We start from the raw sequence: 21,864 nt of genomic DNA on the forward strand, positions 1-21,864 counted from the left end.
AAGCATGTAGAATGTGCACTATTACAAACAAACATGGACAACAGTGTTCTGGTTAATGAAAACTAGAAGGAGAACCGTCTAAACTCCAGTGGTATTGTTTTCCTAAAAAGGAGAAATATACTAAATGTCAGCAAATTATTGGACTGATGAAAGGAACTCAGGTGTTTAAAAAGCCTTTAGAAGCTGAAGTGTTATTAAGTAACCTAAGTTATTGGTGCTATAATCCTATGGGGAGCTCTGTAGCCAATGCCCCCAAGCATAAACAGTTCAATGAGCTAAATATACCCAGTTCCCTAAAACTGGTTTTAAACTGAAAAAAAAATGTAGCATGACATTAAGGATAAAAACCAACAACAACAAAAACCTTAATCTCAAACAATTTTTATGGAGCTAATAATTCTGTTAGTAAAAATATGCCTAGGCAGCCAGTGGTTATGCTCATAAGGACTACTTGGATGGCACATACTGTGTATGCGGAGCATTGAAAAGAGTTTAATTCATGGGTTTCACACATGCTTTGTGCTGGGCACACACCTGCCCACAAGAGGAAATGAATACACCTTACATTTCTCCTTCAGTTCTCTATAGCCCTTGACAAAAATATTGACAGCAGATATATTCTCTTAAATAATATCTCTTCCCTTCCTTGAAAGGAATTTAGGCAAGATCAGTGCTCAAATTCTAACACTTGTAGAACAACATTTAACTCTAATATATCATTCAAAAATTGTCTTCTGTGAGGCGGGCTGGATAGGACCCATTTCTCATTCCTCCTTTAACCTATCCAGGGTGTCAATGTCTCACTGCTGTGACATCAGTGGCCGTAGTAGCTCTGGCACTTTAAGTGCTCCCTGAAGTCCTGAGCAACACAGAAATACTGGTTTGAGGCTACACTAACATGGACTACACACTAGTGTAGGAGTTGCCCATTTGTCTGCTCACAGGCAAGGCTGAACAAATGTCATTAGTAACCTAGTTTTCTCTGTCAATATTTCTACCTGGAGGAATTCATAACACCCAGGCACTTGTAACCCATCTGTAAGTAAAATGTGCTGGCACTGCGTATGTTCTGAGGCACAAGGGCATCAGGCTATCCGTCTGCCTGTTCTGTTTCCTGCTCAAGTTCTTTGTGGCTTTAAAGCCACCTTTTAAAATAGAAACAAGACACACTGAAGTTCTGTCGAACATCCCATCTTTACTATTGGCCATGTCTCCAACCATGTGGTGAGGAGCGTCTGTGGGAGAAAATGCCTGGCACCCTGACCTGCAGAGGCCAAGGGTGTGTCTGTGCTTCACTCAGAGACTGTGATTACAGCTCACATAGAAATACCTGAGCGTTGGTCTGCCCATAAGTATAGACGTACAGGAGATTCAGAGATGGGGGATGGAAATGGTTAGAGGCTTGTAAACATAGTCATGTGACTGGAGAAAGTGTGAGAAGATTAGAACTGTTTATGTTGGCAAGGAGGCAATAAGAGAGGATGCAATTCAGGTGTACAATGAACAGCTTAGAGAAGGTAAATCAGGCTTTTCTGATGCCCTCTCTCCTATGACAAGAAAATTGAGGCGTCACAGTGAAAGTGCAAGATAGCAAATTTACAAGTGATCAGAAGAAATGCTTTTACACAAGTAACCTGTGAAATTGTTAGCCACCCAGGTATTGTTCAGGCCAAGGAACTAGTGGGATTCTCATAAGGGTTAAATATTTATCCAACTAATGAGAACATGCATTGCAACATTAGCTAGGATACATTTTTTAGAGGCAGGACATAAATGTTCATGCCTCAGGACATAAATCAGCTGCTAGGAAGAAACCTAACCTGTGGGCAGGTTACTCTAATATTGCACTCTACAGATTTTCATACAGCCTTCCAATGAAACTTCTGGAACTAGCTGTCTGAATTAGATTCCTAGACTAGACAAATCATTGCTCTCAGCTGGTATGGCAATTCCTGTGTTAGCATTTGCCTTCATATTGCGGTTATTTTCCATTGCAGGCTCCCTATCTGTTACAGACACAGTCTAAGCTTCCTGTGTTTATGGAATGTCTGCTGAAACCACTGGGTTTCTGGGTGGGGGGAAATCGACCACAAGTTGCTGAATGTTCATAGATTGTCTCAAAATTCATCTGATACTTTAAAAACAGACATTAGAAACTGGAGTTTCCACTCTTCATTCTGCCTCCTCCACCCCCACAGTGACTTAAATTTTTGGAATTTTTTAAAGGAATGACTTAATTAATTTTTTTTTTAAATAGAAAGGAAAGAAATTTCTTCCAGTAGCAAGATGCTGTATTTGGTGTGTGAGCCTTGAACTTTGTGAATTGTTCCTTCCCCTTTCTGCTCGAATCTCAGGCTGGCATCCCTCCCCTGCTGCATGAACACTTGAAAATGATCAACAGTTTTTGTGCCAGAAGCACATTAAAAAAATCACCAAAATAATTCTAGCAACTCCTCCTGAAGTGCTGTGAAAGGGAACTGCCTCCTCAATCAATGGACACTAGGCAAGCAAGACACTAAATTATGCTGGCCTTATTATCCTACTGTTGAAAAGTCTCTGATCCCGTTCTTGCCCTCAGTGGCCTTCCTAGCACAGAGAAACTCTACCCCACTGTTTCCTGAATGGCATTCCATGCAGTGAAAATAAGGGTTCAGCAAGAAAATTCCTCTGCAGAAAATTCCTCTTTCCTCTACTGAAAGAGGAGAACTAAATTTAATTGATTTAATGGCCAGGAGGGTGGTGGGAGGGATCCAGTCATTAAACCAACTGAATTTAGTTCCATTATTTTAGCGGCAGCAGGACAGGGAGATACAGAGAGCCCCTCACTTGCCTTGCTACCTGAGCGGCCACACCCCTCTGGTGGGCGTGGCTCAGCTCACCCCCCACTAGCAGAATATCTCCATGCCAGCCTTCCTTCTGCTGGGTGTAAGTAGCCACCCGGGGTAGGGTCTCCAGCCAGCACCACAGATGGATTAGTTCTGGGGACCAGTTTGGGGCTAAGGTGGATTAATCCTGGGGATGGGGGGGTGGGTTTGGGGCTGAGAGGGGTTAAGCCTGAGGATGGGGTTCTGCAAAATTCTTTCGAGTTTAAAAGGGTTCTGTGGACAAATAAAATTTGGAAATGCTGCTCTACACAGAGAAGAAGTACAGTCTTCCCCCGCCTTATGAGGGTAATTCGTTTCTGAAAAACTCCTCTCAGGGCGAATTCTTGTAAGTAGGAAATGTAATTACCATTAATTTCAATGGAAAAAAAATGTTATGCATTCCTGAGCCCCAAAATTTACACCCATTTACGCTAAAACAACACCAAATCCCATTAAAATGAACACAATTACTTCAATAGTTAACATTAGTTATCATAACACAACCTGAGAAGGCATTTCCCTTCATTAATGACTCTACAATATGTCTGTTTACCTGCAAAGACAGGGGAATGGAAATCAAAGAGCGCCTGGGAGGGGGGCGCAAAGCCAGGTAGCTGCCCACAGCTGCAGAAGCAGGGCCGGTGCAAGGGGGCGGGCAGGGCAGAGCAGGGCATAGGGAGGCAGCCCAGCCTGAGCGCAGCTTAGGTTAAGTGGGGAGGGGTCAGTGTCAAGGGCTGGCCACGTGGGCAGCTAGGCAGGCACAGGAGGCCCCCAGTTGGCAAGGGGCAATGCCTCGCTTGTGTGGGGCTGCACGGCGGAGAGGCCCCGCCAGCAGCGGCCGAGGCGGTAAATGCAAAGGAACGCCACAGGTGGCAAGCAGCACCCAAGGCACAGCTGCGCAGGGCGGGCAGTGGCAGCCCCCTAGCCACCCAGGGAGCAAGCGGCAGGGACGGGTCCAGGATGAGCTGCTTGCCCAGCAGCCACGTCTTGCGGGAGCACCTGGGACCCCGTGGCTGCCGGCTGGGCTGGGGCGCGCCGCTGCTGCAGAGCCAAGGCAGAGACCCAGACCAGCCACAGGTAAAGGCTGGGCCGGGGGCTCTGGGAAACCTCAGTTGGGCGCTGCCGCTGGGTGGGATGCAGCTGCGGGCAGCCGTTGCCTGGAGCCGCAGCCTTTCTCCCGCTGCAGGGTGTCTGCGTCCTGCTGAGGCGCACAAAATTGCAATTGGTCCTTGTAAATGCGAGGAATGCCTCATAAGACGAGGTGGGGGTTTTAAATCAAACTCCTTGTAAACCTGAATTCTCAGCCCGAATGGGTGTATCTCGGGGTATGAGTGTAGAGTGGCAAAGTGGCATAGCCTGATCCTACACCAAATATGTCTGTACACACAGTCATAAGGGACAGGAATCGGGGGAGGCCATGCGGGTGAAAGCTAAAGCTGTAGTAACTAGCAAGTGATCACACGCTGACCATAGCCAACCCAAACACATGGCTGTGGCCACACTTGCAGCTCTTTTTGAAATAATTTTTGAAATGAGGGGCAATTTCGAAATGAGCAGGAGAGCAGCTACAGAGCAATTGCTGATTTCGAAATTAATGTCGAAATTAAAAGGCGTTCCTTTCCAAACGGTTATTCCACTCCCGTGTTGGGAATAACGCCTCATTTCGATGTTAATTTCGAAATTCAACATGTGTAGCCACTCCCTGGCTGCCATTTTGAAATGAAAAGTCCTTCACAGAGCCGACCCCTCCCACCAGCAGCCAGAGCTCTATGGCTGTCAGCTGCGGGTGCCTTAAAGCTGCAGGGACACAGAAACCCTGTGCAGGAAGCTGTGAGTGTGCTGGCAGCCATAGGAGCACGAGGTGGCCAGACGACACTCCCTAGCACCCCCAGAAAGCAACACCCCAGTGTGGCCGGACTGATGGCCCGCAGCCAAGACCCCCAGGATCCTTGTGGAGCCAAGAGGTCTGGGCGGCAGGGCTCCCAGGGCTCTGGGCAGCCCCCAAAGAGGAGGCGGGGCCCTCTGGCTGGAAGCTGAAGTCCAGGACCTGCTGGCTGTCTGGGGGAGAAGGACATCCTGCTCAAGATGGAGGGGCAGAAGAGAAATGCAGATGCCTTTGCCTGCCTCGCCAGCGACCTTGCTGCAAGGGGCCACCTCCTCTGGACCCCTGACCAGATCTGCTCCAAAGTGAAGGAGCTGTGGCAGGGCTATGCCCGAGCAAGGGACTCAGCCAGGCAATCAGGGGCAGTGCTGGCCACCTGCCCCGACTTCAGGGAGCTCCACCAGCTGCTGGAACCCAGGGAGGCTGCACCATTCGGGGAGACCCTGGACACGGCAGAGCCGGAGGAGCAGGGTGAGGAGCTCCAGCCAGGACCCTTGAGCTACGTCTACACATGAAGCCTACATCGAAGTAGCTTATTTCGATGTAGCGACAATGAAATAGGCTATTTCGATGAGTAACGTCTACACGTCCTCCAGGGCTGGCAACGTCGTTGTTCAACATCGACATTGGGCAGCACCACATCGAAATAGGCACTGCGAGGGAACGTCTACACGCCAAAGTAGCACACATCGAAATAAGGGTGCCAGGCACAGCTGCAGACAGGGTCACAGGGCAGACTCAACAGCAAGCCGCTCCCTTAAAGGGCGCCTCCTAGACACAGTTGCACTAAACAACACAAGATCCACAGAGCCGACAACTGGTTGCAGACCCTGTGCCTGCAGCATGGATCCCCAGCTGCAGCAGCAGCAGCCAGAAGCCCTGGGCTAAGGGCTGCTGCCCACGGTGACCATAGAGCCCCGCAGGGGCTGGAGAGAGCGTCTCTCAACCCCTCAGTTGATGGCCACCATGGTGGACCCCGCTATTTCGATGTTGCGGGACGCGGATCGTCTACACGTGCCCTACTTCGACGTTGAACATCGAAGTAGGGCGCTATTCCCATCCCCTCATGGGGTTAGCGGCTTCGACGTCTCGCCGCCTAACGTCGATGTTAACATCGAAATAGCGCCCAACACGTGTAGCCGTGACGGGCGCTATTTCGAAGTTAGTGCCACTACTTCGAAGTAGCGTGCACATGTAGACACGGCTTTGATGTACCCCCCCCCACTGCAGGCCCCAAAGTACCTGCTGGCACTGAGGACAGTGACAGCGGGAGTGAGGGACCACTGTACATGGCCGAGCCCTCCAAGGGCCCTCGCTGGGCTACCTCCGCCCTGGCCTCCCAAGGAACCCTCAGGTAGGACCAGGTGTGGGGTGCACTGGTCATGTGGGGGGGGGCGGTCCCTGACGCAGCCAGTACAGGCCTGGGCACATGGCCACAGGCCAGGGACCCAGGGATAGCCATCATCGCTGCTGGGTGGGGCCCGCCTGGGGCCATGGGCTGCCATGAGGGTCAGAAGCCTGGGAGGGCTGGGACAGCCACTCTAACGGCCCCACGTTGATGGACCTCACAGAAGACAGGCCTCCCCAGAGTCCCTCACCACAAGCAGGGTGGGATGGCGGTGGGGACAAGGCCACTGGCCCATGGTATGCGGGCTCATGACTGGCGGGGCACAACCTTCTCACCTTATGTCTTCACAGCCTCAGCATCTGCCAGCCACCCCAGTGCCCTGGACGTGCCCAGGAGCCCACAGCAGCAGAGGAGGGTGAAGGGGTGACACCTCCCCGGACCGGGCGCTGTGGTGGAAGGAGCCACCGCCACAGCTGGGCAGATGATCTGGCAGCAGCCCACACGGCTGCATGGTGGGAGCAGAACCACTTGCTGCTGGAATGGCTCTCCATGGAACGGGCGGCCTGGGACCAGGTGGCCAGGTATCTCGACACTCTGACCCAGGCCATCGCCAACCGCCTGGCCCCACTGCCTGCCCCATGGATGGCCTTTCCCACAGCAGCTCCTCTGCTCCAGTCCCTGCTTCCTCCCAAGTACCCTCCTCCTCCCCGCCACCTCCCTCTGCCCCAGTCTCCCCCTATTCCCCACCCTCCCCTCCACCCCCAGCTCTCCCTCTTCCCCACCCCGCTTCCTGAGCTCTTCCCTGTTCCCCAGCCCCCCCCACACCCCTTCTGCTCCCCCCGTCCTTGCAGCTCTGCTCCCAGCCAACATGACCCCGGCCGAGCGGCAGGAGCTGGTGCGCCGGCTGTGGCCAGGCGAGCCCTGCCCACCTGTGGCTCCCCTCCGTCTTCCCCACGAGTCCGAGCCCCTAGATACCCCAGTCCAGCCCTACCTCCCTGTTCCACCTGCTCCATCCCAGCCCTGCTGTGGTCCCTGGACCCGGGGCGGTTGCAGCTCCAGGGGCCATCATGGCTCCTGACCAGCCACTCTGACGGAGGATTGAGGCCCCCACCTCCCCATGTGTATAGTTCACCCCCGTCCTTCATGTAAATAGTTCCCCTGCCCTGTAAATAGTCACACGTTCTTTCTGCTCCAAACATAGCACTTGAATTTATTTAATGAGGCGCATCAGGAGGCACCTGAAACGTACCTTCAGATGGCCAAATGCCCGCTCCACGGTGTTCCTGGCGTGGTTGAGGTGGGCACTGAAGAGGTCCTGGCTCTCATTGGTGTGTCCCATGTAGGGACGCATTAGCCAGGGCTGGAGTGGGTAGGCAGCCTCCGCGACGATGCACAGGGACATGGTCATGTCCCCCACCGGCAGCTCCTGTGGGGGGATGTAGGTGCCCTCTGCCATCCTGCAGCCGAGCCACGAGTTCCACAGGACTCGGGCATCGTGGGCCCTGCACGGCCAGCCCACACAGACGTCGGTGAAACATCTTTGGGCATCCATGAGGGCCTGGAGGATGACGGGGTGGTAGCCCTTGCAGTTGATGTGCCGTCCCCAGCTGTGTGGTGGGGCCTGGATGGCAATGTGGGTGCTGTCCAATGCACTGATGCAGTTGGGGAATTCCATCTGTTGGAAGCCGGCCATGGCAGCGTCCACGTCCCCAAGGCAGATCAGGCGGCGCAGGAGGATCCTGTTGATGGTGGTGACAACCTGTAGGGTAGAGGGCACAGGCGCCTGTGAGTGTGTGGTAGAATATGGGGGCCCCGCTCCCAGGGGCCCCCCTCCGTGGGACCCCCCTCCCAGAGACCTCCCTCCCCAGGAACCCGCTGTGGGTGTGTGACCCCGGGTGCCTTACCTCAAGGAGGACGACCCCAACGGTGGCCTTCCCCACCCCGCATTAGTGGCCAACCGAGTGGTTGCTGTCCAGGGTTGCCAGCTTCCACAGAGCGATGGCCACTCATTTCTCCAGGGGGAGCGCAGGCTGCATGCGGGTGTCCTGGTGATGAAGTGCTGGTGCCAGCCAATGGCACAGCTCCATGAAGGTGGCCTGAGTCATCCGGAAGTTGCGGACCCACTGGTCATCCTCCCATTCTCCTAGGACGATGTCATCCCACCATTCCCCACTGGTGAGGTACTGCTAGTGGTGACAATGGAGCTGGAACAGGGGGTGCTCTGGATGCACTGTGGCGGGAGCCTGCAGGAAGTTGCCCACGTGTTGGGCAGCACGTAGCCTCGTATGGCATGCTGTCAGGATGGCCATCAGGCTGGCCACAATGTCCAAGGTGTCCCCGTCAGTGAAGTGCTGCAGGTACATGGCAGGCAGCGGTGTGGTGGCTAACCAAGGCTCTGCTGAGTGCTGTGCTGGAGGTTGTGTGCTGCAAGCAGCCAGGGTCCTCAGCACGTGCATGGGGGATGTGTTCAGGAGCAGCCCTTTAAGGGGTTGGCTCGCCCATTCTCCAGGAAGGGCTTGTCAGCCATTTGACCCTGCCCTCACCATTTCCTGCCCTGTTATTTCGAAATGAAGCTGTGGCAGGGTAGCCGCTCCATTTCGAAATGAGATCGACGTTGCGATCTGCATTTCATGTGTAGTCACTTCCATGCCACTTATTTCGAAATGGCTTATTTTGAAATAATGGATAGAGATAAGCCATTTCGAAATAACAGATAGGGATAAGCCACATGTGTTTAGCACCTTCAACAGCCCCACTACAGTAAACTCTTTCATATCTGCAAAGGGAGTGTCCACATGACACTGTACGGCAATAAGGACTGCAGTGCTGTGCTACTTGTGTGTTAGAAATTATAAAATGGCAGCTTAGTGGAAGACACAATCTTGTACAGTCATACCCCGAGAGACGCCCGTTCAAGTTACGAGAATTTGACTTTACGAGGAGTTTCATTTAATACCCTACTTCGGCTTATGAGGCATTTCTTCGCATTTACAAGGACCGATTTGGAGGCTGGCGGCTCTGGTAGGCGAGCACCGAGGGGATGGAGTCGGCTGCGTTGGTCTTGACGAAGAGGCTGTGTGGTGGGGTGGTGGCGCCCTGCGAGAGGGCGGCAGTCTGGTGCAGGGAGGTAGACTCGTCCGAGTCCCAGCAGTAGATCACATCGCTCTGCGAGACGTGGATGCTGGGGGTGCAGCCCACCCGGCCCGCTGCTGCCGCTCACCCCCCGGGCGGCTAGGGGGTTGCCGCCGCCCGCCATGCACAGCTGTGCCTTGGGCGCCACTTGCTGTCTGTGGCACTCCCTCCCACTTAGCGCCTGGCTCTCCCGCTGCTGCTGCCTCAGCTGCCACCGGCAGTGCCTCTCCGCTGCGCAGCCCCACATGAGAGAGGCATTGCCCCTCACCAGCTGGGGGCCCCCTGTGCCTGCCTAGCTCCCCACATGGCCAGCCCCTGGCAACACCCCCTCCCCACTTAACCTAAGCTGCGTTCACGCCAGGCTGCCTCCCCGTGCCCTGCTCTGCCCTGCCCGCCCCCTTTCACTGGATTTAATGGGATTTGGTGTAGTTTTAGCATAAATGGATGTACATTTTGGGGCTCAGGAATGCATACAATTTTTTCCCATTGAAATTAATGGTAATTACATTTTTGACTTATGAGAATTCACCCTAAGAGGGGTTTTCAGGAATGAATTACCCTTGTAAGCAGGGGGAAGACTGTATTCTGGAGGCGTATTCCTGCTTGACGTACATCTTTTTGAGATGCTGCAATGTGGTTTTTATACAAGGGCTCAATGAGTTTGTCATTCAACTACAGAAGGCAAACTGAGCCCATCATTCTATCATGTATTGACTGGCTCCCACTTCCCATTTCAAGCTAGGTGGGGAGAAAAAACAAAGAGACAGAGCAGAAAATGGTCAATCTGTATCCAGAACATTTTCCGTAAACATTGAAACAAACACACAAGCAAACAAAAGATCAGTACAGACTCACCAGCTTCAAGTAATAGTCTCTACAGGTGCTAGCGATTTACTTTCCTCATTGAAAAATGATGTTCAATAGCAAATATGTGAATTAAGAACCGTACTGAGTTAAGAACCGTACTGAAATAAGAACTGTACTGTGAAAACAGGTCAGAGAGACTCCATGAAATCTGATGTACTCTGTTAAGGCTAAGCTACATTACAGGGAGAACGTTCTGGTACTACAACATAAGTGGTAGGCAGCAGTATAAAACGCCAACGTAGATCCATGGGCTTAACTTAAAATAGTAACTTTTATGTAACTCTGTAGAACTTCTGTTTCTTTCACACACTTAGGTGATTCTGAAAAGAATCAGAAGAAACCCATAATTAAGTCTTTAAATAAATAAGTCTTCACGTTATTTTCTTGTCTGGGAAGGCTGCATAAACAGAAAACAACTCGAGATGTCCAAACAACAGACTGATACAATCAGGAGGCTTCTACCAAACAAAAATGCAGTCATGGAGCACTTCTTCAGATCATAGGTCTGTCCCATGAAAACTCATCACTTAATAAATTATTTTGTTAGTCTTTAAAGCGCTACGACTGCTTTTTTGTTTTGATAGACTACTGACTAACGTGGCTATCTCTCTGTCAGTATTCAATCAGCAGGATTGTGTAGGAAAGACAGTAACAGAATTAGAATCCAGTCATAGAAGAGATTGGACGTGACAAATCCTTAGGAGACTTTTATAAGATTATCCACTGAGAAATAATGTCTTGCAAATGAGATTACCCATAATTAGATTATCTCTTGATGAGTTTCTACTGCAACAAACCACTTTTCTACAATGACTGATGGTGGAAGGAAAGGTGTGATTACCACCATCCAGGAGCTCGGATGATGCAATTAAATTTGTCTTTCAAACTTACAAATGTTTCCTTTAAACTGAAGTCAGGGTACTACCAAGTCATGGAGTAATGCAATTAGATTCTTCAGGCATCTGCTGGGATTTGTTGCCAAACTAGTAACTTTTAGTAATTGACACCATGTGGCACTACGAGAGTAGAATTGTGATGGCACAATGTGCTAAAGGGCTAAAAGGAACATTCATTTCATCCCTATTTTCCAGGCTAACGTAGGACAAACTTTCACTCTTGGCTACCCATCTGTCTCTCTTATATAAATCTCAAGTGAATAACTGTTGTAACCAAGCACTATCATAACCACCGAATGTAACAAACTTTCAGCATGAAAACAAGTTTGGTATGGTCAGTGTTTAACATGGAGGCCTGCAGATAATCACACTGTAAGTGAAGACAGCCCCCATTCTGACAATCTGCATTGTCTGTGATGTGACTGGCTCCTGGGGCAGGTAATTGTCACGAAGATAGAAAAGAGAAGAAAAACACAGAGGAGATTTGCAGTGTAACACACAATTGATCAAAAAGATTTTGCTTGCAGTCTGAAAGCACTTTTGGATCCTCAGGGATAAAAGTCCCTTCATACAAGAGGCTGGCTGCTGTGCTCACCTGCTCACAATTGTTCTCCTCCTCCTTCTCTTTCTCATCCACTCTGTCTTCACTGCTGTTGCCAGATGCTGCCTGAACAATCTCTTGGGTGGTGTCCACAGATAATTTGGGGACAGTGGTTGCGTCCTCGCTCCCCCGAGTCCCAAGCAGATGATCATAGAAGTGGCATGTTTGCAGCGATACACAAGAATGTCTGCCTGCTTCCTCTGTCTTCTGGTACACCTGCCTCATCACCTTTTTTTTCACATGGTGCTGCTGGGCATCCCTGGTGTATCCATTTTCCAATATGCCTTGGGAGATCTTGTTATAGACATCTGCATTTCTTTTGCTGCTTCATAGTTCTGCCAGCACAGCTTCATCTCCCCCACCCCCACCACATCCACATCAATAAAGTCGTGGATCCCCTGTGTGTTCTATGGTGGAACTCATCTGCAACCCTGGGAATTCATGGCCAGATACACAGTTGAGGTGTACTGCCTGCTCCTTTCACCACTGTGGCTAAGCAGGGAATAAAATTCACATTTTTCAGGGCCATTGCCTGAACACCTAGCGAGCGGCAGAGCTGAAAGTGGTGGTCAGACTGGTCATAGTGGGGCACTGTGGGACACATCCAGGATGCCAAGAATGTTGAATTTCACAGCACTCCATCTTCGCTACCCTAAAGTTGGCCATGCAAGGTCAGATTTGGCATTACTCCTTGTAAAAAGCAGGAATACCAAACTTGACTCTAGGGCCCTTAAAGTTGATAGAATGGACTCTGTAGCATGGACTGATTGCTTAGAAAATTGACCTAAGCCACCTAAGTTTGACCTAAAGTTCCAGTGTAGAATAGGCCTGAGTAAACCAAAATTGGTGTGTCACAAACTAGGCCTATTTGGTGACCAAAACTATGAGGAGATGGACTATTTTGATCCCTACTCCCTTTGTGAATCCTTAAAAAAAAAGAGGCTTGGGTAGAAAAATAGTTTACTGGAGAAATTTTCACCATCATGGCTGCCACCTGCACTGTCTCCAGGTCTTCATCATCCACATCTTAGCCGTGTCTACACGTGCACGCTACGTCGAAGTAGCGGCACTAACTTCGAAATAGCGCCCGTCACGGCTACACGTGTTGGGCGCTATTTCGATGTTAACATCGATGTTAGGCGGTGAGACGTCGAAGCCGCTAACCCCATGAGGGGATGGGAATAGCGCCCTACTTCAACGTTCAACGTCGAAGTAGGGACCGTGTAGTCGTTGCGCGTCCCGCAACATCGAAATAGCGGGGTCCGCCATGGCGGCCATCAGCTGAGGGGTTGAGCCCTTAGCCCAGGGCTTCTGGCTGCTGCTGCTGCAGCTGGGGATCCATGCTGCATGCACAGGGTCTGCAACCAGTTGTCGGCTCTGTGGATCTTGTGTTGTTTAGTGCAACTGTTTCTGGGAGGGGCCCTTTAAGGGAGCGGCTTGCTGTTGAGTCCGCCCTGTGACCCTGTCTGCAGCTGTGCCTGGCACCCTTATTTCGATGTGTGCTACTTTGGCGTGTAGACGTTCCCTCGCAGCGCCTATTTCGATGTGGTGCTGCGCAACGTCGATGTTGAACATCGACGTTGCCAGCCCTGGAGGACGTGTAGACGTTATTCATCGAAATAGCCTATTTTGATGTCGCCACATCGAAATAGGCTACTTCGATGTAGGCTTCACGTGTAGACGTAGCCCTTGAGAGACATCCTGACCAGATGGTAATCCAGATGATATTGCCACGTCGACCAGCTCCACCTGAATCCCAGGTGCCATCTGGGGTGAACCAGGATTGGACTTTAACAGCAGTAGCAACAACAGTTCCAGCCCATCTCAATTAACTACTTCCCTTTTCCTCCGAAGGACAATATTACCATCTTCTATAACACCTGAGAGACTTTCAGCTGCAGGTGTGCAGGAGGCATTCCTCCTAAAAACTCTTTCCAGCGAATGTGAAATAGGGAGGTTATTATAATGGAAGCCTCACTTAACATTTTATATTTCAAATGCTTTAACTGGTTTTCCTTCATATTTTTATTTTCGATTATTAAAACTTATTTTTAATAGTGTGTTTGCCATGGTACTAAGCAAGTTGTGGTCTTCATATTCCAAACCTTAGACCTTGCCTAACACTGCTTAATGCTAGGCAGTGACTGAGTTATGGTCATATCTTTGGCCCATTTATTCCACCTCCATTAATACACATGAACTTCTTTAATCCAGCAACCCCAGGAAACACAATATACTGGATTAAAGATTTTGTGGAGGCGGGAGTGGGGTGGAATTTGGATGGCAAATTTACCTGATACCCTGTTCCTGGGTCACACTTGGTTGCCTGTCCTCTGCTGCACCCAGGCACCACCCACCACCGTGACGGGAGTGATGGGGAAAAGCCATGTTGGAAGTAGCACTGTGCACTGCTATTCCCCCACCTGGGAGGAAGGGAGAGCTGCAGGCTACAGAGTCACTTCTTCCTCCATACTACAGAAGTTCCTGGATTAGGAACACCTGGAGGTTCAAGTAATCTGAGTCATGATCTAGCCCTCTCAGAATTGCTGGAAATGGGTATTGAACATGTGTATCTGAAGTTGAACCCTAGAGGGAATATTGCATGTTACTCCTTGAAATGCTCCCTTTTCTCAAACTACTATTGTCCTGAAAGCCTTGTGTATCTTTTCCCTTGGAGAGGAAGAAGGCAGAGAAAGGATCTCAAGCATGATACACTTAACAAGTACAATTCATACTACCTAAAATGTGATGGAAGATCCCAGAAAAATACCCACATCTCTGTCACTTACATATCTATAATCAGTGCTGTAATGCAGCAGCTCTCAGAGAGAAGCCACAACTAGGTGGGAAAGATGCATGTTGTCTGAAGCACCTTCTGACTCTGTGACTAAATAGAAATCAAGGCACTTGATGCAGATAGCTTGTAAGTTTTCCACACCAGGCAATATGAATGACAGACATTCTTTTCATGGCTATGTCTGGCAGTGAAACTCTCTCACACAGTCCCTTAATCCTCTTCACTCAGCGCTGACCAAAGGGAAGACAGGATCAAAACACACACTCGGGTGTCCTCAGCTTGTTCCAGTAATGCCCAGTCAAGCATTAGATGTGTCCATCAACTTCCTCTGTGCCCTTGCTTTCCTCTCTAAAGGATATATCATATACCAGATACCGCAACAATGAAGCCCCTCTGGATAGGTTTCCCACAGCTAAACAGAGACCGTTGATTTTTTTCATCAGGAGATCTGTTATTTGCTGACAGGTATCAGAGAGGTGCTGTGTTAATCTGTATCTGAAAAACAAGAGTTCTGTGGCACCTTGTAGACTAACAGAATTTTTTGGAGCATAAGCTTTCGTGGGCAAAGATCTGCTTCTTCAGATGCATATAATTTGCTGTTAGACACGAAAAAGAGCTTAATTTACACAATTTATCAAAGCAAAATTTTCAAACCAAAGTATAAGTCAAGCTCCTAAAGTCATGTTAGGCACCTGTATTCTGCTCTTGTACAGCACCTAGCACCGGGGGGGGTCTTCTTGAATTCCTGGGCTCCTGCACCTGGCCACAACAACACCACAAATAAATCATAGTAAGGGGTGAGAAATCCCACACAGGGTCCTGGGGGGGTTCAGAGCCATTGAAAATCAAGCAATTTTTTAATCTAATATAAGGGAATTAAGCCCAGGCAATTTAGATTAAAAAAATGGTGGCTCAGATGAGAATGGGCCTGTTGAAAGGGAACAGGAAGCTCTAATGCACCGTGAACATTTGTAGGCATTTGTCCACTGAACCCAGGTCTGATGCATGGTAACATCTCCTGTCTTAATAGCAGCCTGACTAGCAACCCCAGATAAAACACTGCCAGAATAAGAGGTATTCAGAATATGGACATAGACCAAAACTCTGTGGCTTGATCTGATCCCTAGTTCTTAGAGCAAATCTCAAATGGCTCTAACTGGGGGCAGTTGAACTGCTTGCAGATTGGCCATGTCCCAGCACGTTTCCCAAGTACCTTATTATTTTTGATAAGCTGCAAAGCTATCCACATGCAGATACTGCCATGAGCATGCTGGCCTGGTGGTCAGTCCAGAAGATGAATGTGTCACATCTGGGATGTAAAGCTTCTTCCTTTCTCCTTTTGTCTGGCTGGCTTCCTCCTTGCAGTTCTCTGGAGTCTCTGCTGTGCAGTACAGTCAGGCTGACCGCTGGGTCCACCCTACAGAGGGGTGTGGGCTTGTGTGATATTGGCCGTGTCTACACGTGCCCCAAACTTCGAAATGGCCATGCAAATGGCCATTTCGAAGTTTACTAATGAAGCGCTGAAATGCATATTCAGCGCTTCATTAGCATGTGGGTAGCCGCGGCGCTTCGAAATTGACGCGCCTCGCCACTGCGTGTCTCGTCCAGATGGGGCTCCTTTTCGAAAGGACCCTGCCTACTTCGAAGTCCCCTTATTCCCATGAGCTGATGAGAATAAGGGGACTTCGAAGTAGGTGGGGTCCTTTCGAAAAGGAGCCCCGTCTGGATGAGACGCGTGGCGGCGAGGCGTGTCAATTTCGAAGCGCCGCAGCTGCCCTCATGCTAATGAAGTGCTGAATGTGCATTTCAGCGCTTCATTAGTAAACTTCGAAATGCCCATTTGCATGGCCATTTCGAAGTTTGGGGCACGTGTAGACATAGCCATTGTCTGCAGGGAGCTGAGCTTTAGGCCACCAAGGAATCTCCCCTTTATCCAGGCTCTGGCAGAGGCAGCAACCTGGTGTTCTATAGAATTCTTTAAGCCACTTTTTGCATACATTTCCACCTCTTGCCAGCAGAGCATAGGCAAAATGAAGTGATCAGCAAAGTGTAGTCGAGCATCTCTACCGGAATGGTGCTCAGACATCCAATCTGCTCCCTTTGATGTTAATCACTTTGGCCGCGTGCGTGTGCTCTCTTTGGCAGTGCAGACTCCATGGTTAGCCAGCACTGCAGACTCGGAGAGCCCCCAAAAACCACAAATCAAGCCAGGTACGAAGGCACTGGAGCCAGGTTTATTGTCATCAATGCATGGTCTCTAACACCTCATGAGTCTCCAATATGACTCAACAGTTTACATTGGTACGTGCATACGCTGTGACCATGGACATGACTCAGTTGACGGCAAGGGGGCTCTGTCATCCCCTAGGTTGCGTGACAGAGCCCTGTTACACACACTTTTATACACCGTTACAAAATTTACACAATTTACTAAAGCACAATTTTCAAACCAAGGTACAAGTCAAGCTCCTAAAGTCATGTTAGGCACCTGTATTCTGCTCTTGTATATCACCTACCACCAGGGAGGATACACCTGTTACACACACTTTTATGCACTTATATATTTGCTCACCTTGCTAATACTTTTCTGATTTGTTAACCTTGATTACTATTTTTGGTTCTCTGTGCCTTAAATATTGAGTCTATTCGGGTATGGCTATGATCCGAAGAAGTGGGTCTGTCCCACAAAAGCTCATCACCTAATAAATTATTTTGTTAGTCTTTAAAGTGCTACTGGACTGCTTTTTTGTTTTTATACAACGGTATAAACAAGTTACGTATCCAGGTACAACCCACTCATTGTAATACATTGACACCCCTTAGTGTAACTAGAACTACCTGTTAACTTGGGGGATAATGGTGATACCATCAAAACAACACTATCCATCATACTATTATTACGACCTGTTCCTGAACTTGGGTGGTAATGTACCTGCTGCTAAGCTGTTATCTGTGGGGAGGGTATGGGGAGTGCACGGTACTAAGCAGGATGTGTTTCTGTATATCACTAAGTGCCTGGCTCTGGGAGCTTTTAGGTCCTGTGACTTATCAGCTCTGTCTCTTGCTGCATTCCTGTGGGCAGAATCTACTGAGCACAGTTTTTGCTTTTACCTGCTGCTGTTCAGGCTTGAGGCCTTTAGCTTTGCAGTATGTTAACAAAGCATTGACTGTTGTTCTAGGCCTTTAGCCTTACACCAAGCTTCTCATTACAACACAAAGCACTAAACAAGGGACATGCTACTTATCCCACAGCACCCCACCAGCAATGTGCTTTTCAGACACTTCATGCTGCTATGCCCCATGTCCTGCACATCTTAAACTTTTTTGGTCACACATCTAGTGGCGACTGGTGAGAGAACTCCAACGGAGGGGCACTTGCTGTGTGTCCCCCTCCAGTCTCCCTCCATCCCAAGCCTCTCCCAACCCCTTTCCACCCTTGCTCCACCTCGACCCTGCCCCCATTCATACTGCTGCTCCACCCAGACCACCTATTCCTCCAGAAATGCCACTTCACTTCTGGTGAGTGTGAGGATGGTCCCTTCCTGCCCCCAGAATGGTGTGGCATGAAATAAAAACTATACTTGGACAATCACAGAGGGATCCTGTTCTTTGTGGTCCAGAGGCATCATCATAATAAACATTAGGAGGGGTAGCTCAGTGGTTTGAGCATTAGCTTGTTAAACCAGGGTTGTGGGCTCAGCCCTTGAGGAGGCTATTTAGGGATCGGGGCAAATGGATTAAAGAAGGGATGATGCTTGTTCCTGCCAAGAGGGGAGGGGACTGGACTTGATGACCTTCCAAGGGCCCTTCCAGCTCTATGAGATGTGTGTATGACTAATAATGATGGTCAAGTTTGGGCAATAATTGGTGCCAGACCTATCACTCTGTTGTGACACGGTTCTATAATGCCGTGTCACCAATGTGTGAGGATACTATAATACTGCAGTAGAACATCTGGACAGGAGTCTGTGTGTTAATTCCACATTGTGACACCTTGACAGTTCTGTGAACAGCTAGGACTTCATGGACAACATTTTGTGAAGTGGCAATGCCAACTGCACTCAGCAGTGGTATTTGTATACACACACCAGCACAATACACCTATATCTGTATTACGAGATGTAATTCCTCCACTCTACTCCACACTAATTAGGACTCACACTGCAGTATCATGTCCAGTTCTGGGTACCACTGTTCAGGAAAGATGTGGACAAACTGCATGGAGTCCAGAGGAGTGCACTAAAAATTACCAAAGGTTTAGAAAACATGATGTATGTGGGAAGATTGAAAAAAATTGGGTCTGTTTAGTCTGGAAAAGAGATGACTAAAGGGGACATGAAAACAGTTTTCAAGTAAATCAAAGAGACCAGGAGGAGGGAGAAAAATAGTTTCCCTTAACCTCTGAGGACAGGACAAAAAGCCATAGAATTGCATTGTGGCACGGGAGGTTTAGGTTGACCAATAGGAAGAACTTCTTGTGAGAATAGTTTAACATGGGCACAAATTGGCTTGGGAGGTCATGGAATCCTTGTCACTGGAGGTTTGTAAGAACAGCTTAGACCAGCACTTGTCAGAAGTGGTTGAGTTATTATGTGCTCCTGCCTTGAGTGCAGGGAACGAGACTAGGTGCCCAACTGATGTCCATTCCAGTTCTACGCGTCTACGATTCTGTGATTGTCATTAAGATATGTTGCTACAAAGGCTATTGTGTATGTGCACAAATTTAAAAATTATGGAACCTGTCTTCTAATGCCTCCTCTAGCTCTGTTCTGTTAGTAGTTAAGCTGAATACAGAACTTTCTTAGTACAAGGTGCATAACTGCATTTTTAAGGGTCATGGGACATCCATTCAAGGGACAGGAACTTTAGGACTGAACGAGGAGCTACAGGATGTATTAAACATGTACAATGATGGGTGAAAACTCCACACAGATGGAGGAGGTGCAATTTATGCTTGTGAGTTCAGCAGCTGGCAGGAGGACAAGTGGCAGGCCTGTGACTGCTCTTCCTTTGGGGAAGGGAACAGCTGCAAGTTTCCACATGAGTCCAGGCAGATGAGGCTTCTCAAACTGGGACATCTCTGAACCTCTCAGCTGTAGCACCACTGAACAAGGGACTGCACAGCACTGCACTAGGGCAAATTGTTCCCTCCCTGTGCATTTTGCTCTTTCTCCAAAGCCAGAGCTAACTGAAACAATCCCAAAATTTGCGTGCGTAATAGTGCATAGTAGTGACACCAAACAGCAGACGTCCTGGTAGGGCCTCCCTGTCCCTGGTAAAACTGGAGGTTTACAAACAGGTCTCTTTCCATTCACCTTTTTCCAGTAAGAGCAAAGGAAAAGCAGCTCTGTGGCTATGTCTACATTAGAGATTTTTGGCAACAAAACTGGCATTTTGTTGACAAAATCGTGGAGGGTCCACATTCCCAAGGCATTCTGTCAACAGTAGGTGGACAGAACACGGCACTTCTGTCGACAGCGTTCTGCCATTTCCCCATGAAACAGAATGCCTCTGTTGCCAGATTTTTATCAACAGAAACCCTGTCTGGACATTCCAGGAGGCTTTCTGTCTACTGATAGAGCTTCCAGGACACCGGGCAGCCCTGTCTGCTGTGCTTCCAGTTGGCCGTTCTGTTGAGAGACTGCTCAGCTGCTCTCTGTTGACAGAGCGGATCCACTTGGCAGTCTAGCCATTATCATCAACAGGAGTTCTGTTGGAAGATATCTTCCAACAGAAACTTATGTCGCCACATTGATCTAATGTAGACATAGCCTGTGGGTCTAGAGCATGGTTTCCCAAACTGGGGGAGGTGAAGAAATTCAAGGGGGCATGAGGCAACCCAGCCCCCCCACCCTTTGCTTCTGGCTCTCAGCCCCTGCCATTTTATGTGGGTGACCTGGCACAGCCACTATAGAATGCAGGCAGCTGGTGAAGACCCACATGCAAAGGTGCATGTGGGTTGCGGGGGAGGAGGATGGGGTTAGATGGGGACTGGGAGTTCTTGGCTTAAGTAAGGGAGATGGGGAAGGGGTAAGAGTGAGGAGCTGGTGGTGCCTGGCTTTGTGGGAGGAGAGGGGAGGGGCTCAGCTGGGCAGCTTGCGGGGGCTTGTGGGGCTCAGGCGGCCAGCCCGCTTGCAGGGTTCACGGGGCTTGGGCATCTGGCCCCAGCATCACAGGGCTCAGGTGGCTTGGGCAGGTGGTTGGTCCTAGCAGTGCGGGGCTCGGGCTGGCGGGTGGACGGTTGGCCCCAGCAGCGTGAGGTTCAGACGGCTCAGGCTGGCAGGTGGATGGGCGTGGGTGGCTGGCCCGGGCCGTGTGGGACTTGGGCGGGTGGCTGGCTCCAGTGGTGTGGGGCTTGGGCGGTCAGCTCTGGCAGTGCAGGTCTGAGGCGGGTGGGCAGCTGGCACGGGCAGCTCTGGCAGCTGGCACGGGGCTCAGGCCAACTGAGGCTGCAGCAGGCATCCTCAAGGGGCCAAGAAAAACTATTTGTGCTTATTTTTAATTTTAAATGACATTTTTATATCAACTTTTTGTGTTTAAATTACAAATTGAATTTTTTGTTAAAAAGCGGGTGGATGATGGTAAAGAAGAGGTGGGGAGATGTGAGGGTTTCTCAAAAATCAAAAGTGGGGTGTGATGTCGAAAAGTTTGGGAATCACTGGGCTAGAGGATTTTAAGCTGGTCAGCAGCATATGAAGAAAGAGCAAAACTAGAGCATTTTCCACCCCCCTCAGCAAAAATCAAGTGCTGGAATAACTCATAGAGGAGCGCTTAAAGGGAGCTGAGGTCTGAGGTGTGATGCAGAATGTTAGGTCACTTCCTGTGATTTTATAAGACAGGCAGAACTCCAGGCCTGCCTACCAGAGATCACAAGGGAGCCTTTGGAACGCTGAGAACAGAAAGAACAGCTCTGTGGGACAAATCCCCTTCACTGCTGTGCTGTGAGCAGAGGTGAAAGGAAGCGGGTGTGCCGCTCCAGCAAGGAGTCAACAGGCGGGCGCTTGGCAGCAGGAGGAGGTGGGGCTGCCCCCAGCTAGGTTCCCCAAGCTTCTTGCAAGCTGTGTGCTAAAAATCAGGCAGCCAGGCAAATGAAAGGGGCTGGCTGGGGGGCACGCATCACATGGATGCAGGCCCGCCCCAGCCCAGAACCCCCCCACTCCCAGTGCAGCTGCACATACCAGGATGCTGCTGATCTTCTTCCCCTTGCCCTGATGATCAGGGAGTGAAGGGAAAGTGCTCTACTTGTGTGCATTCCTCACGCTCCTGCTGCCATGGGGAGGGGCAGGGAGTACTTCGTGTAAGCTGTGCACATTTCCCTCACTCCGTGGTCTTCAGGGGAAGGGGAAGAAGAACAGCAGCATCCTGCTATATGTGGCTGAATCCCTCCTCCCCATTCTACCCCACTCTGCCCCATGCCCTGACTCCTGAACCCCCACACCCTCCAATCTTGATTCCCGCACCTTCATACGTTCTCAGC

The sequence above is a fragment of the Carettochelys insculpta genome, chromosome 12, assembly GCF_033958435.1.
Source record: "Carettochelys insculpta isolate YL-2023 chromosome 12, ASM3395843v1, whole genome shotgun sequence".
Lineage (NCBI taxonomy): Eukaryota > Metazoa > Chordata > Testudines > Carettochelyidae > Carettochelys > Carettochelys insculpta.